At 38.7% G+C, this 14,759-nt stretch overlaps 1 protein-coding gene across 1 annotated transcript in view; it reads left to right on the top strand.

Annotated features, from left to right (window-relative positions):
* Nucleotides 1-310: 310 nt before the first annotated feature.
* LOC127556881 (zinc finger protein ZFP2-like) overlaps nucleotides 311-14,759 on the top strand; it is a 38,368-nt gene continuing 23,919 nt past the window's right edge. The window contains exon 1 of the mRNA XM_051990378.1: nucleotides 311-14,351. The gene's annotated coding sequence lies outside the window, so the exon portion shown is untranslated. The remainder of the gene's footprint in view (nucleotides 14,352-14,759) is intronic.

The raw sequence follows: 14,759 nt of genomic DNA, 5'->3' as shown, positions 1-14,759 counted from the left end.
TTTTTGGAGGTAGTCATCCATTTCACTTAGGTTATCAAATTTATTCACATAAAGTTGGGCAAAGTAACTCCTTATTATTACTCCAATTTCCTTTTCATTGGTGGAAAGGTCTTCCTTTCATTTTTAAGACTAACAATTTGAGTTTCTTCTTTCTTTTTTCTAATCAGATTTACCAAAAGTTTATCTATTTTATTGTTTTTTTCATAAAACCAAATCTTAATTTTATTTATTAATTCAATAGGTTTTTTTCCATATTATTAATTTCTTCCTTTAATTTTAGAATTTCAAGTTTAGTATTTGATTGGGAGTTTTTAATTTGGTCTTTTCCTAGCTTTTTAAGTTGCAAGCCCAATTCATTGATCTTCTCTTTCTCTATTTTATTCAAGTAAGCCTCTAAAGATATAAAATTTCCCCTGATTAACGCTTTGGCTGCATCCCACAAATTTTGGTATGATGTCTCATCATTGTCATTATCTTGGGTGAAATTATTGTGTCTATAATTTGCTGTTTCACCCAATCATTCTTTAAGATGAGATTATTTAGTTTCCAATGACTTTTTGATCTACTTTCCCCTAGCTTTTTGTTGAATGTAGTTTTTATTGCATTGTGATCTGAAAAGAAAACATTTACTATTTCTGCCTTCCTGCATTTAATTTTGAAGTCTTTATGTCCTAATATATGGTCAATTTTTGTATAGGTTCCATGAACTGCTGAGAAGAAAGTATACTCCTTTCTGTCACCATTCAGTTTTCTCCAAAGATCTATCATACCTAATTTTTCTAATATTATATTTACCTCTTTAATTTCTTTCTTATTTGTTCTGTGGTTTGATTTATCTAATTCTGAAAGTGCAAGGTTGAGATCTTCCACTATTATAGTTTTGCTGTCTATTTCTTCTCGCAACTCTCTTAACTTCTCCTTTAGGAAGTTAGATGCTATACCACTTGGTGCATGTATATTTAGTACTGATATTGCTTCATTGTCTCCGTTAGCAAAATATAGTTTCCTTCCTTATCTCTTTTAATTAGATCCATTTTTGCTTTTGCTTAATCTGAGAAAAGGATGGCTACCCCTGCTTTTTTGACTTTACGTGAAGCATAATAGATTCTGCTCCAGCTTCTTACCTTTACTCTGTATGTATTTCCCTGCTTTAAATGTGTTTCCTGTAAGCAACATATTGTAGGATTTTGACTTCTGATCCAATCTGCTATCCACCTCCACTTTATCGGAGAGTTCATCCCATTCACATTTATGGTTAAAATGACTAATTCTGTGTTTCTTGCCATCTTATTATCCCCAGATTATGCTTTTCTTTTTCTTGATCCTCCTTACCCCCTTTCCCAGTATCAAACTTATGGGCACCACTTGCGTCACGCAGCTCTCCCTCTTTAGGATCCCTCCTAACCCCTTTGGATCCCTTTGCCTTTCTTGTACCCTTCCCTTATTACTCTTTTCTTTTTCCCTTTTCCTCTCCTACTTTTTAATGAAGTGAGAGAAGTTTCTCTGTAACCTAAATATGTTAGTTATTTTCTCTTTGAGCCAACTCTGATGAGAGTAAGATTCACACAATGTTCCTCCCCCTCTCTAAATTCCCTCAGATATGATAGGTTTCCTTTGCCTCTTCATGGGATGTAGTTTCCCTCTTTTTATCTCTTTTCCCTTTTTCTGACACTATCCCCTTTCCATTTCTACTTCCCTTTTTTACATTATATCAATAAAATCAAATTGTACATGTACTCTTTATGCATATCCATAACAGAAATACAATTCTCAAGAGTTCTTTTTACCTTTTTCTGCTTCTCTTAAGTTCTATGGTTGAAGATCAGATTTTTTCTTTAGTTCTGGTTTTTTTCTTAGAAACAAATGGAATTCATGTGTTTTATTAAATGTCCATCTTCTTCCCTGGAGGAAAATGCTCAGCTTATCTGGGTAGTTTATTCTTGGCTGCATTCCAAGTTCTTTTGCCTTTTGGAATATCAGATTCCAGGCTCTTTGATCTTTTATTGTGGAAGCAGGTAGCTCTTGAGTGATCCTTATTGTGGCTCCTCAGTATTTGAATAGTTTTTTCTGGCTGCTTGTAATATTTTTTCCTTAGTCTGATAGTCCCGAAATTTAGCCACAATATTCCTTGGAGTTTTTATTTTAGGGTCTTTTTCAGAAGATGTTCGATGAATTCTTTCAATGCCTATTTTACCTTCGGATTCTATTACATCTGGGCAGTTCTCTTTGATGATTTCTTGTAAAATAGTATCTAGGCTCTTTTTTTCATCATAATTTTCAGGAAGTTCAATAATCCTCAGATTATCTCTCCTAGATTTATTTGCCAGGTCTGCTGTTTTTCCAGGTAGATATTTAGCATTTTTTCTAATTTTTCATTTTTTAAAAAAAATTTTGTTTGACTGATTCTGAATCATTCATTTCTATTTGTTCAGTTCTGATTTTTAATGAATTATTTTCTTCATTAGTTTTTTTTTTTTTAAACTTCTTTTTCTATATGTCCAATTGAGTTTTTATATGAGTTGTTTTACTTTATGGAATTTTTTCCCATTTCTCTAATTTTTTTCTACTGAGTTATTTCCTTGTTCCAATTCACAAATCCTACTTTAAACTTCTTGACAGCTTCTCTTTGTATAGCCATGGCTTAATGCAATGAACAGAACAGGTGCTTAATCTATGTTTACTGATTGGCTGACATTATCCTGGGGCTGATCACATGGCCTAACCCCACCGCAGTGCTTGCATGCTGGTCCCTCTGAGGAAATCTGTGTTTCTATTTCTGTCTCTTTCCTGCTCTTTCTCACCTATGAACAAATCCCATAATGAAGATAACAAGGGCCTAGGGCTCCTGGTCCTGTTATGGAATAACCAGGAGTCTTTCCCTCCTATATCCCTAACCTAAGGGAAGCTGTCAGTTATGTAAATTAGACCAATGATGCTCCAAGAATGGGCCAAAGGTTGGGCAACAGGAACCAGGAAAAGGCAGAAAGTTGATGAATTAGCTCTGAATTCTTCCTGAGTAAGGCAGTGGTCTCCACTCCCATTCACAAACTGATAAATGGAGACAGAGAAAATCAAGAAAGCAGAGTCAGGTCTGCTCTAGTCAGTCCTTTGTTCTAAGAGAGGACGATGACATGAGGAAGGTCACATCATGACACGAGTGATTTGGATTTAAGCAAGCAAATGCTTTTAGTCTTAAGGAAGGACTAATAAAAGTCATATTAGACAGCCTGAGCCCTCTTTCTTTGGTTGTAGATAGTTGGACTTCTCAAAATTTGCACCAAAGACTTTCACTGGAATCATTGATTTTTCATTAGAAGGGAACTGAAAGGTGAAAAAGTCCAAATCCCTCATTTTTCAGATGAAGAGACTGAGGTTCAGAGGTTCAGTGAGGTCCTCAGGATCTCACTAACACAAGAGTCTGAAAAGGGATTCCCAGCCACTTTTCCTGCTCCCAAGCCCACCGCAGATCTAACAGAGAGAAAGAGACAGAAAAAGAGATATGGAAGGACGTAGAGAGGAATGGGGGTTAAGAGAGAATGAGAGACTAAAATTTCCTTATCTGTAAACTAGCCAGATCCTACTTGAGCAAAGTAATGGATTCTTATCAGATCTACGGAAAAATTTGCTAAATGTTGTGAAATTCCAATACAATAAATTGGTTTCCTTAGAAAGAGGGATCTCTTCTTCCATCACAAACATTCCCCACCAAATAGGATGTGTCTGAGAGGATTTATACATTTGCTTTCAGTATGAAAATTAATTAGATAATGAATTGCAGAATTTTACCTGGAATAGTATTCATACTGTAAATTAGATCTTGAATTTACTCAGTTTCATTCAACTACAGTCTTTTTTATTTTCTAATTTTTAAAAACACAAATACACCAAAGGACTATTGTGAGCAAGGGCTGCACAAGATCAATGGCCTCACTTTCCCCCACAGAGCCATCTGCATCCAGTGGCCAGTAATAGATCAGGATTACTGGAGATGGCTCTGGATGAGGAGGAGACCTGGGCCTTCTTAAGGTAAGGTCTCCAACAGATCTCCTGTAACTGAGGCTGCCCCCATCCAGTGATTGGTCTGACAGTTCTGGAATTTAGCCACAATATTTCTTGTAGTTTTGATTTTGGGATCTCTTTCAGTAGGTGGTCGATGAATTCTTTCAATGTCTATTTTGCCTTCTGTTACTATAATATCTGGGCAGTTCTTTGATGACTTCCTGAAAAATAGTGTCTAGACTCTTTTTTTTTTTTTAATCATGATTTTCATGGAGTCCAATAATCCTTAGATTATTTCTCCTAGATCTATTTTCCAGGTCTCTTGTTTTCCCAAGTAAGTATTTAACATTTTTCCTATTTTTTCTTTTTTTCTTTTTTCTTTTGGTTTTGCTTGACTGATTCTTGGGGTCTCCTCAAGTCATTCATTTCCATTTGTCAAGTCTGATTTTTAATGAATTATTTTCTTCATTTACTTTTTTTTTAAATTTCTTTTTGTATTTGTCTAAATGAGTTTTTAAATGAGTTGTTTTTTTCCATTTCACCAATTTTTTTTTCAAGAATTATTTTCTTTTTACAATTCACAAATTCTGTTTTCCTTGGAATTGTTTACCTTTTCCAATTCACAAATTCTCTTTTCCTGGGAGTTGGTTTCTTTATCCAATCTATCTTTTAATGGATTATCCTGACCCTCTTGTCTCTGTGTGTGGCTTTTTTTGTCTCTGTCTTTCTGTGTGTGTGTGTGTGTGTGTGTGTGTGTGCGCGTGTGTGTCTGTCTTTCTCTGCCTCTTTCTTTTCCCACAAATTATATAATTATTATTTTTCCTTTTAAAAGCAAAATATAACCAATTAAATACTTGATACATTTTCACATTATGACAACAGTCTTTAATTTCTTAATTTATAATTTCACAGCATCCATTTCAAAAGAGAAATTATTTTCTAATGATACAATTTTTTGGAATACAAGGATTAATGTTGAAAAATTATCCATGCATATGTTTTGAAAATTAAAAGGCTTGAATAAAAAAAATAAATTTTAAAAAACACAAACTGAAATGAGGAAATAAACAAAAACACATAAGCCATATATGCTGCAGAAAGGTTTCAATATAAAACAATTTCCATTTTTAAGAAATCTATAAAACAAATACTATACATTGTTTTCAAAGCTGCCCAGCTTTTTCTTTAACTCTTTCCTTGATGGTTTTCTTTGTCCTCTTCCATGCTATTTTCATTCACCCTCCCCATTCATCCTAAAGAAAGCGCCAATTAAGTGTAAATATATATATACATAGCTATCTATACACATGTACACATATGTACTCATACGTGTATATGTAAAACAATATATATACATATATATACATTATATGCTTATTTCCTCCTATCATTTGTATTTCTACAGGTGGATAGCATCTTCTTTCATAAATCTACATCTTTCCATATTTAAAAAAAATCTACCAGCTCATCATTTCCTGCACTGCAGCTATATTCCAATCCAATCTTGTAACATCTGAGAGTGAGAGTTTTTTTTTTTTTTTTCCCATCTTGCATTTTTTCTTTTCTTAGCTACATAGATATTATTTATACAGGAAATTTTTGCAAGGGTAGGGGATTCTGCTAATAGGGAGTACCAAGACCACCTCGACCCCTGCTATACAATAAGTTTTCTGCCACATTACAGAAATGCCCTTGTTGAACAAGGAGCATTGATTTGTGATCATAAGAACGGGTGTAAGCTCCACAGCCATGGCTACATGAACAGGGATGCCTGAACAGGGCCTCTCGCCTGTGAGCAAGCTGCTGAAATGCTGGATCAGCTAGATTGGTAAATTGGTAGATGCCATGCATAAACAAAGCCCACCAGCTGCTTCTCTGAATGGTGATTGGGGCTCGCCTACTGTCCATGCGCTGATCACGCTTGCAAAAATGTATATCAATGAGGCTATATGGCATAATAAACTGGAGCTCTTTTCATACCCTATAAGTCTCCTTCCTCATTCATCTCACCTCTGAGATCAAAGGGCTCATATGCCATGAGCTCTTAAAAGATGGCCACAATTTTTTTTTTGCATTCTTTTAATAAAGTTTAAAGTCTGATACTTCTGAATCTACTTCTCTTACATTCCTTTCCCATTGTTTCTTTGAAGTTCCTGAACTTTTGCTCTTCTAAATGAACTTTGTTATTTTTTTTAACTCAGTAAAATATTATTTTTGTAATTTAATTGGGATGGCATTGAAAGATTAGTGTGCATGCCTTTTGATCCAGCAATGCTACTACTGGGCTTATAACCCAAAGAGATACTAAAGGGAAAGAGATCTGTATGTGCCAAAATGTTTGTGGCAGCCCTCTTTGTAGTGCCTAGAAACTGGAAAATGAATGGATGCCCATCAAATGGAGAATGACTGAGTAAATTGTGGTATATGAATGTTATGGAATATTATTGTTCTGTAAGAAATGACCAGCAGGATGAATACAGAGAGGACTGGCGAGACTTACATGAACTGATGGTAAGTGAAATAAGCAGAACCAGGAGATCATTATATACTTCAACAATGATACTGTATGAGGATATATTCTGATGGAAGTGGATTTCTTTGACAAAGAGAAGATCTAACTCAGTTTTAATTGATCAATGATGGACAGAAGCAGCTATACCCAAAGAAAGAACACTGGGAAATGAATGTAAACTGTTTGTATTTTTGTTTTTCTTCCCGGGTTATTTTTATCTTCTGAATCCAATTCTTCCTGTGCAACAAGAGAACTGTTCGGTTCTGCACACATATATTGTGTCTAGGATATACTGTGACATATTTAACATGTATAGGACTGCTTGCCATCTGGGGAAGGGGGTGGAGGGAGGGAGGGAAAAAGTTGGAACAGAAGTGAGTGCAAGGGATAATGTAAAGAATTTTTTTTCAAAATAAAAAAAAAAGAAAGATTAGTTAGGTTAAGGCTTGTCATTTTAAAAATTATATTGTATTATGTATGAATAGTAGAAAAATAGATATTAAATTATTTAGTTCTAATTTTTTTGGTATGAAAAGTGTTTCATGTTTATATTTCTGTAGTTGCTGTGTCTATTTTGGCAGGTTTACACTCAGATATTTTATGCCATTTGTGTATTTTTTTTTTTTTTTACTGTGTTAACTGGGGTTAAATGACTTGCCTAGGATCACATAGCTGGGAAGTATAGACTGTTTGATGCTAGATTTGAATTTGGGTCCTCCTGACTTCAGGGATAGTGCTCTATCCACTAGCTGCCCGTTTGGATATTATGAATGATCTAAAACAATATTCAATAATATTGCTAACACATAGTATAATTTCTCTATTTTTTACTTTTGAGTAAATCTATTTTATCTTTAACTTTGTCTGAGATCATGATTACTATCTCTGCCTACAAAATTCTACTTCTACACTTTATTTTATCTTTGTGTGTATCTCTCATTTTTTATAATGTTTCCTGAAAGCACAGTATTGTTTAGTTCAAATTTTAAAATCTGCTATCTGCATTTTATGGGTCAATTTGTCCCATTCACATTTTGAGTTACCATTACTTATTGTATATTTTTCTTTTTCCTATTTTTCCTTATTATCCTTTTTCCCCTTTGCCTCCTCATTTATTGACTTTATTTCTAACTGTTACTTTGGCCATCTATTCCTTAATTTATCAATTTAAGAATCCCTCCCTTAATCTCTCTCCCTCCCGGCTCCTTAGTCTTAATCTATATACTCTTCTATGATCCCCTTTATCCTGATGTCTCACTCTCTCATTTCTTTATAAATTTTGAAGACTTTTATACTCTTCCAAATGTATATATCTTTCTTTAATCTAGATCTTCTGTAAATAAGGTTCAATCACTACCAGCCTTCTTCCTCTAATTCCTTTCTATCAATCAGTTCTTCTCATTCTTCATTTGTATAATTACTCTTTTTTTCTTTTCCTACACAATTTTGCTTTTTAGGATCACATAAAACTAAGTTCTGGCCCTATCTTTCTTCTGATGTGCCTAATTAGTAATAACAACAGGCATATAGTATACATTTTCACATTTAAAAAGTAAATAGTTTGTCCTATTGAGTCCCTTGTAGTTGTTCTGTGTTAACCTCATAATTATTTTGAATCTTTTATGTCTAATTTTTTTAAAATTACACTCTTGTCTTTTTGCAACAAAATCCTGAAAGTCTGTCAATTTATTAAATTTTCTTTTTTTTTCTATCCTCCCCTTCTCTCCCCCCCCCCCCCCCCCTCATGACAAGGCCACTGCGTTGCTTAAGGAACATGCTTCTGGCAGGAGGTAGTGGATCAGGGAGAAGCTGGAGGCAGGAGGCCCTGTGAGGAGCCTCTCAGGGCTGTTCAGAGGCTAGGTCTGCAGCTAGCTCTGATGCTTTCAGGGTACAGGATTCTGGGAAGGTATGTGAGCTTGTTTCTTCTCCTGTAAAATGGGGTGGTGGGCTCAGATATTTTCTGGGATTGGTGAGATGAGGGCAGGGGCTCAGGCAGGGAGGAGAGGAAAGGGATTGCTTCCTCATGGGGTTTCTGGAAAGTACCTAATGCCTGTTTTCCCCTACCGGATCCCAGGTCTAAGGTTGGCAGGGACTTCAGAGTCCAGCTCCCCCAACCCTTTCAATGTCTAAATCAAGAGACTTGGGCGCCACGAAGGGCCAGTGACTTGTCCACAATTCTGCGGGTGGTAATCATCAGAGGCTCCTCAGATTTCGGACTGCCTCCTCCTGCCTGGATGTGGCAGGGCCAGGATCAGGCTGTGTTTGGTGCTGGGACAGAGAGTCTCTCTGAAGCCCTGGAACCTTCCAAGAGCCCAGCCCAGGACTTGGGTTGAGCTCATTGGAACTGTCAGGAGAGAATGCAGTCCCAGAGGATAAAACCCCATCACTACAGGTTATGGACTTATGAAAATCGGTAGAAAGCATCTAATAATAATGTGGTCATATGCCTTGACAGGGCCTGTGGCCCACGGCTGCCCAAGGCCTCCTTCCTTCACTTTTCTTTATGGTACTGCCTGATACTCTTGGTCTTTTGTTTTTTCAAGATGAACTTTGTAATTATTTCTTCTACTCTATAACTTTTTGGCAGTTTAATTGGTATGGCATCAAATGAACAAATTAGTTTAGATAGAAGTATCATTCTTACTATCTTGTCTTGGCCTACCAATCATCATTCAGATCTGACTATTTGTGTGGAAAGTTTTTTGTAATTGGGCTTATATAGTTCCTGAGTTTATCTTGGCAGGTAGATGGCTGGGGAATTTTGTTTGTCTATAGTTGTTTTAAATGGAATTTCTCTTTCTATCTCTTCTTGTTGAACTTTGTGGGTCATATATAGAAATGCTGATGATTTATGTAAGTTTATTTTTCAACTTTATTTCAATTAATTATTTTTTAATTGATGTTCTGGGGTTCTCTATATCATCATAACCTCTGTAAAAAGTGATACTTTTGTTTCCTCATTGCCTATTCTAATTCCTTCGATTTCTTTTTCTTCTCTTATGACTATCCCTAACATTTCTAGTACAATAGTGAATAATAGTTTTGATAATGGACATCCTTGCTTCACCCAACTGTACTGGAGGCTTTTAGTGTATACTATTATAGATAATGCTTGCTGGTGATTTTAGACAGAATCTAATTATCATGTTCAGGAAAGTTCCATTTATTTCTATGTACTTTAGCATTTTTGATAGGAGTAGGTGTTACATTTTGTCAAAAGCTTTTTCTGCATCTGTAGATATAATTATGATTTCTGTTCATTTTGTTATTGATATAATCAGTTTTGCTGATAGTTTTCCTAATTTTGAACCAAACCTGCATTCCTAGTATAAATCTCTAGGCAAAACTGTTTCCTGATGTGGATTCTCTGATATATAATAACACAAAGATTATTATTTAATACACTTTTGTCATTGGCCAATCTTTGTATAGTAACTAGGGATTTATTTTGTTGACTGGTTTAGGATTGAAAACAAAAAATTAATTTTCTTCCCTCAGCAAGAGAACTTTTCAATTCTCTTCCCATTTCCTATCTCATACATTTCTCAGGAAGTATTTTTTTTAATTATCTTTTAACTATAAATAATTTATAGCTAGTTTTTCAGTGGATAGAATACTGGGTCTAAAGTCAGGAATACCTGAGTTTAAATCTGGCTTTAGACACTTTGTAAATGATCCTGAGCAAGTCACTTAACCTGTATTTTCCTCAGTTTATTAGTTGTAAATTTAGTAAATGTTTTATAAATAATATATGGATACTACTTATGTGTCTTTTTTTTTTTTTTGCAACAACATGCTATAGCTAAAATATTTTGTTTTGCTTATGGGTCTTTTCCCCTTTCTTTGGTGTTTTCAGTTTATTAGTCTACTAGTGGTTATCACAAAGTCAAAGGATATAGAGTTGAGTGACTTTGGGGGCATAGTTCCAAATTGTATTACAGGAAGATATCTTCCATGTTAATGTTGTGAATACACATGCTAGGTTTCTGCTTTCTAATGCAATCTGCTACCCTCCTCAGTTTTGCACTTTCATATTTAGTTGTTTTATCACATAATCTTGTTGCCATGTACAATGTTCTCTTGGTTCCACCTTGTATGATCTTTTTGTTTTTGCCTCCAACTTTAGAAAAAAAGTGGAAGGGAATGTTAAATAGTAGTTATTGCGAGAAATTATTATTAATAACCAGTGAACTGGAGCGATCCAGAGTTCCTCCTTTTTCCATAGTCCACATTTTTAAGTTCAGTCTCTAGAAGAACACTGCCGCTAATGAAGTTGGATTAACTTTCTTAACAATCTTTTTCAAACCTCACCCAGATGGAGAAACTCTTGTACTCTGCTTAAAATGGGGATAAATTCTTTGAATAGACTGCCCAATGCTGGGGAAAACTTAAAAGTAAATGACATAATCAAAGTTCATTAGAATAGGCCCAGCCAATATCCCTTGACCCAGCAGTGTCTCTACTAGGCCTGTATCCCAAAGAAATCATAAAAAAGGAAACAGGACCCACATGTGCAAAAATCTTTGTGGCAGCCCTTTTTGTAGTGGCAAGAAACTGGAAACTGAGTAAATGCCCATCAATTGGAGACTGGCTGAATAAATTATGGTATATGAATGCTATGGAATATTATTGTTCTATAAGAAATGATCAGAAGGATGATTTCAGAAATGCCTGGAGAGACTTACAGGAACTGATGCTGAGTGAAGTGAGTGGAACCAAGAGAACATTGTACATGGCAACAAGATTATGTGATGATCAATTGCGATGGATTTGACTCTTCTTAGCAATGTAGTGATCCAAGATAATTCCAATAGGCTTGGGATGTAAAGAACCATTTACATCAAGAGAAAGAACAATGGAGACTAAATGTGGATTGGAACCATAGTATTTTTGTTGATGGAAGAGGACACACCTCTTGCTATCTCAAGGAAATCCCTGTAAGACATGACCTCCTGCCTCAGAGCCCAAGCCCCTTCTACCTTCTGGACCCACCCCACCAGTTGACATGGCATACATGGTCCCTTTCTGGAAATTCCTGCGTTTACCAGTGTTTGAGCTCCACCCCTTTCTCTCCCCAATCTGGAGCCATATATAACTCATTGAAATCTCACATTGGAAGTTGCTGCTGCGGCTGCTGCTGAATGCTTTAAGACATCAACCCTGGGACCAAAATGGATCCTTTGGTCCCAGAAAATCTCTCCCTCTCAGAAACCCAAATAAAATATTAAAGACTCTCTAATCTGTATCTTGACTCAGTTTCTGTCTCTTGACTGTCCTCTACTTTACATGCATTCCCTGTGATGGAAACTTATAAGGCTCTGAAGCCCTCTGCCTCAATTCTTGCATTCTGGCCTTCCTAGCTAGTCACGAAATATATGTTGTGGCTTTAGCCCTATTTCTGACTCTTTCTCTTACCTTGTCAGCTATGACGAGGGACGTTTGTGTGACCCTTTTGGGGTCTAGCACACATACTGGAGATCACAAAGCTTTCACCCTCCCAGAGGGTTCTGTGTTCATAGTTGCTGAAACAAACTCTGACCAAGGGTATCAGTGATGGAGAAGCTCATGGAACAAGGAAACTCTACCTCTACGGAGGTCAGGGGCGATTCCTGTTAGTGTCTAAAGCTAAGGCCAAAGTGGCCCTAAGAAATCAACAGCATTTGTCAAACCCGGACAAAGTGAGGCTGCTAGAACCTGTGAACATGCAAAGTTGTCTTCAGAGCTTCCTCCTACTGGAAAGAAGATTCCTCCAGAAGCTTTGACCTAAAAGAGGGTGTCTGCAGAGGCTTCACCCCAGAGAAAGGCTCCTGCAACTAAGAAGAAAGTGCCTGTGGAAGCTCTGACCAAGAGGAAGGTTCCTGAGGAGACCAAGAAATGAACATAGTGGAGAAACAGAAGCCACAAGGAAACAAAGTCCGAGCAGCCTCCGAAGCAGCACGAGAGGCCAAAAAGCAAACGGGCCGCTTAGCAACCAGAGGGGAAGCTGCTGTGCCTGAAGCTCGAGGGGCTGAGGGAGCGAAGGAGGTGATGATGAGCCAAAATCAGCTGCTCAGAACAAGGGCATCAGGCTTTCTACGTCCCATAAACTCCAACATACTGAAGGATGGACCCAAAACCAAGGGAAAGAAACCTGAGAACTCAAAAGCCTTTAAGAAAACTGGGTCAAGTCTCCAAAATGTTCTAGTCAAGGCTGTTGGCAAAAAGGCTAAATAAAATGCAAAAGGTGGATTGGCTCAACACTTTGTTCTGGGGGGAGAACTGGTGGGAGGGGAAGAACCACTTGATTTTGAAATAGACTTTTTCTTTTAAAGAATGAGGAAAAAAGAACCCACTTGTGCAAAAATGTAGCAGCTCTTTTTGTGTTAATAAAGAATTAGAAAACGAGGAGATGCCCATTCATTGGGGAACGGCTGAACAAGTTGTGGTATGTGAAGATAATGGAATATTACTGTTCTATAAAAAATGATGAAAAAGCTGATTTAGACAGTCCTGGAAAGATTTATATGAACTGATGCTGAGGGAAACAAGCTGAACCAGGAATACATAGTACGCAATAACCGCAATGTGCGATGATCAACTGTGAAAACTCGGTTCTTCTCAGTGGTTTAGTGATCCAAACTAATCCCAACAGACTGGACAGAAAATGCCATCTGTAGCCAGAAAAAGAACTAAGGAGTCTGAATGTAAACCAGCACATGCTATGTTCATTCCTTTTTTTTTTTTTCCTCTTTCATGGTTTTTCCCCTTTGTTCTGATTTTTCTTTCCCTACATGATTCATAAAACAATGTGCATTAAAATAATTCAATGCTTTAAAAAATGAGACAGCGGCTTTTAAAGGGTTTTGCAGTGGTGGTGGTTGGATTTGCGTTTTAAAAAAGGCCTATTAGGCATGGAAGTCTCTACCTTCCATCTCTCTGCACGGAAGGTCACTTCCACGAATCTGGGCAAAGATGGGGGGTGGGGAGCGGGGATCCAAAGGGCTACAGACATAAAAGGGGAAGGCAAGCCTTGACCTTGAACTACTTCCAAGTAATCTTCAGTCCTACTCAATGCTGACAGCGGGACGGTGAGAGCTGGGAAACCCTGCTGTCTGAGGGCACTTTAGGTTACCTAATTTCGGCTGGGCCCTCACCGAGTCAATCCTTCCGTGCCTCACTGTCCCGTACCCCCGGCACTTCTCCAAAGTTTCCTTCTGACTTGCTCTTCATTCACTCTCCCGGTGGAGAAGTCAGCCTCACATTTCGCTAGGAAAAAAAAAGCCACTTACCAAGAGCTCTGTTCCATTTATTTCCCGCCTGGAAATGGTGCTGGGTTGGGAGTAGGAAGAAGAGGACACACCTGCCCTACGGGGCGGACCTCGGGGCTGTGAGCCCAGCGCGCTAACAAGGTCAGACGCCTCGCAAAGAAAGGGGTGGCTCTGGGAGACGCGGGGTGCGGGAGTCCCCGGCCCCCAAAAGCTGCCCCTCAGCTTCTGGAGAGGTTGCGGACCAAATCAAGTCCAGGCGAGCGGGCAGACCCGGTCCCTGGAACGTGACGGCAGAGCCTCCCACCTCAGCGAGCTTAGAGCGCTTCCCCACAGCCCGGGAGACCCGGACGGAACCCGGCTTTCCCAGAAGCTTGATCACCACGAGGGAGCTCCGCCCACCCTGAACGCGCAAACCGGACGCTCGCTTCCCCGACTGTCTCCGTGGGCGCGCCTTTAGACCGGTCCGGAGCCGCTGTGCCAGAGGGCAGCTACCGGGCCGCCCCTCGGAGCCCCAAGGCTACATTTCCCCATAGAAGAGGGCAGGGGAGCCGGAGAGAGCCGGGCGGGCCCCCGGGCAGAGGCGGATCCAATAGGTAGGTACGCGAATCCCACTTATTGGCAGGAGAGCAAGTTTTGTTCTGGAACAATTCTCTAGTCTACATGTCATTTTACCTTTATTAAGGAGGAAAGCAAATTTGCCTGCTGGTGAGAGGGGAGGGGTGGGCTAGTTTAAGTCTTGGCGCAATCTTGGGAACCTTTTAGTCTCGCGGACTTTTCCCTCCGAGCCTCCCTTGCTCCCTGCGACCCCACGCTTCACCTCCGGCCCTTGGCAATCCCTCCCCCGATCCCACGGCTGGAGTCCCTCCACCGGCGGCTCCGGGGCTCCGGAGCCTGCTCTTCGCCAGGGGCGGGGCGAGGGCGGGACCGGCTCTTCCCTAGCTCTTTGCGGCCCGGAGTTCGGGCGGGGGCGGGGCCTGCTCTTGGCCCCTCGGAGCGGGAGC

Source organism: Antechinus flavipes, chromosome 3 (genome assembly GCF_016432865.1).
Source record: "Antechinus flavipes isolate AdamAnt ecotype Samford, QLD, Australia chromosome 3, AdamAnt_v2, whole genome shotgun sequence".
Classification (NCBI taxonomy): Eukaryota; Metazoa; Chordata; class Mammalia; order Dasyuromorphia; family Dasyuridae; genus Antechinus; species Antechinus flavipes.
The sequence above is the reverse complement of the archived record's forward strand: the minus strand, read 5'-3'. Positions and strand labels throughout refer to the sequence as shown.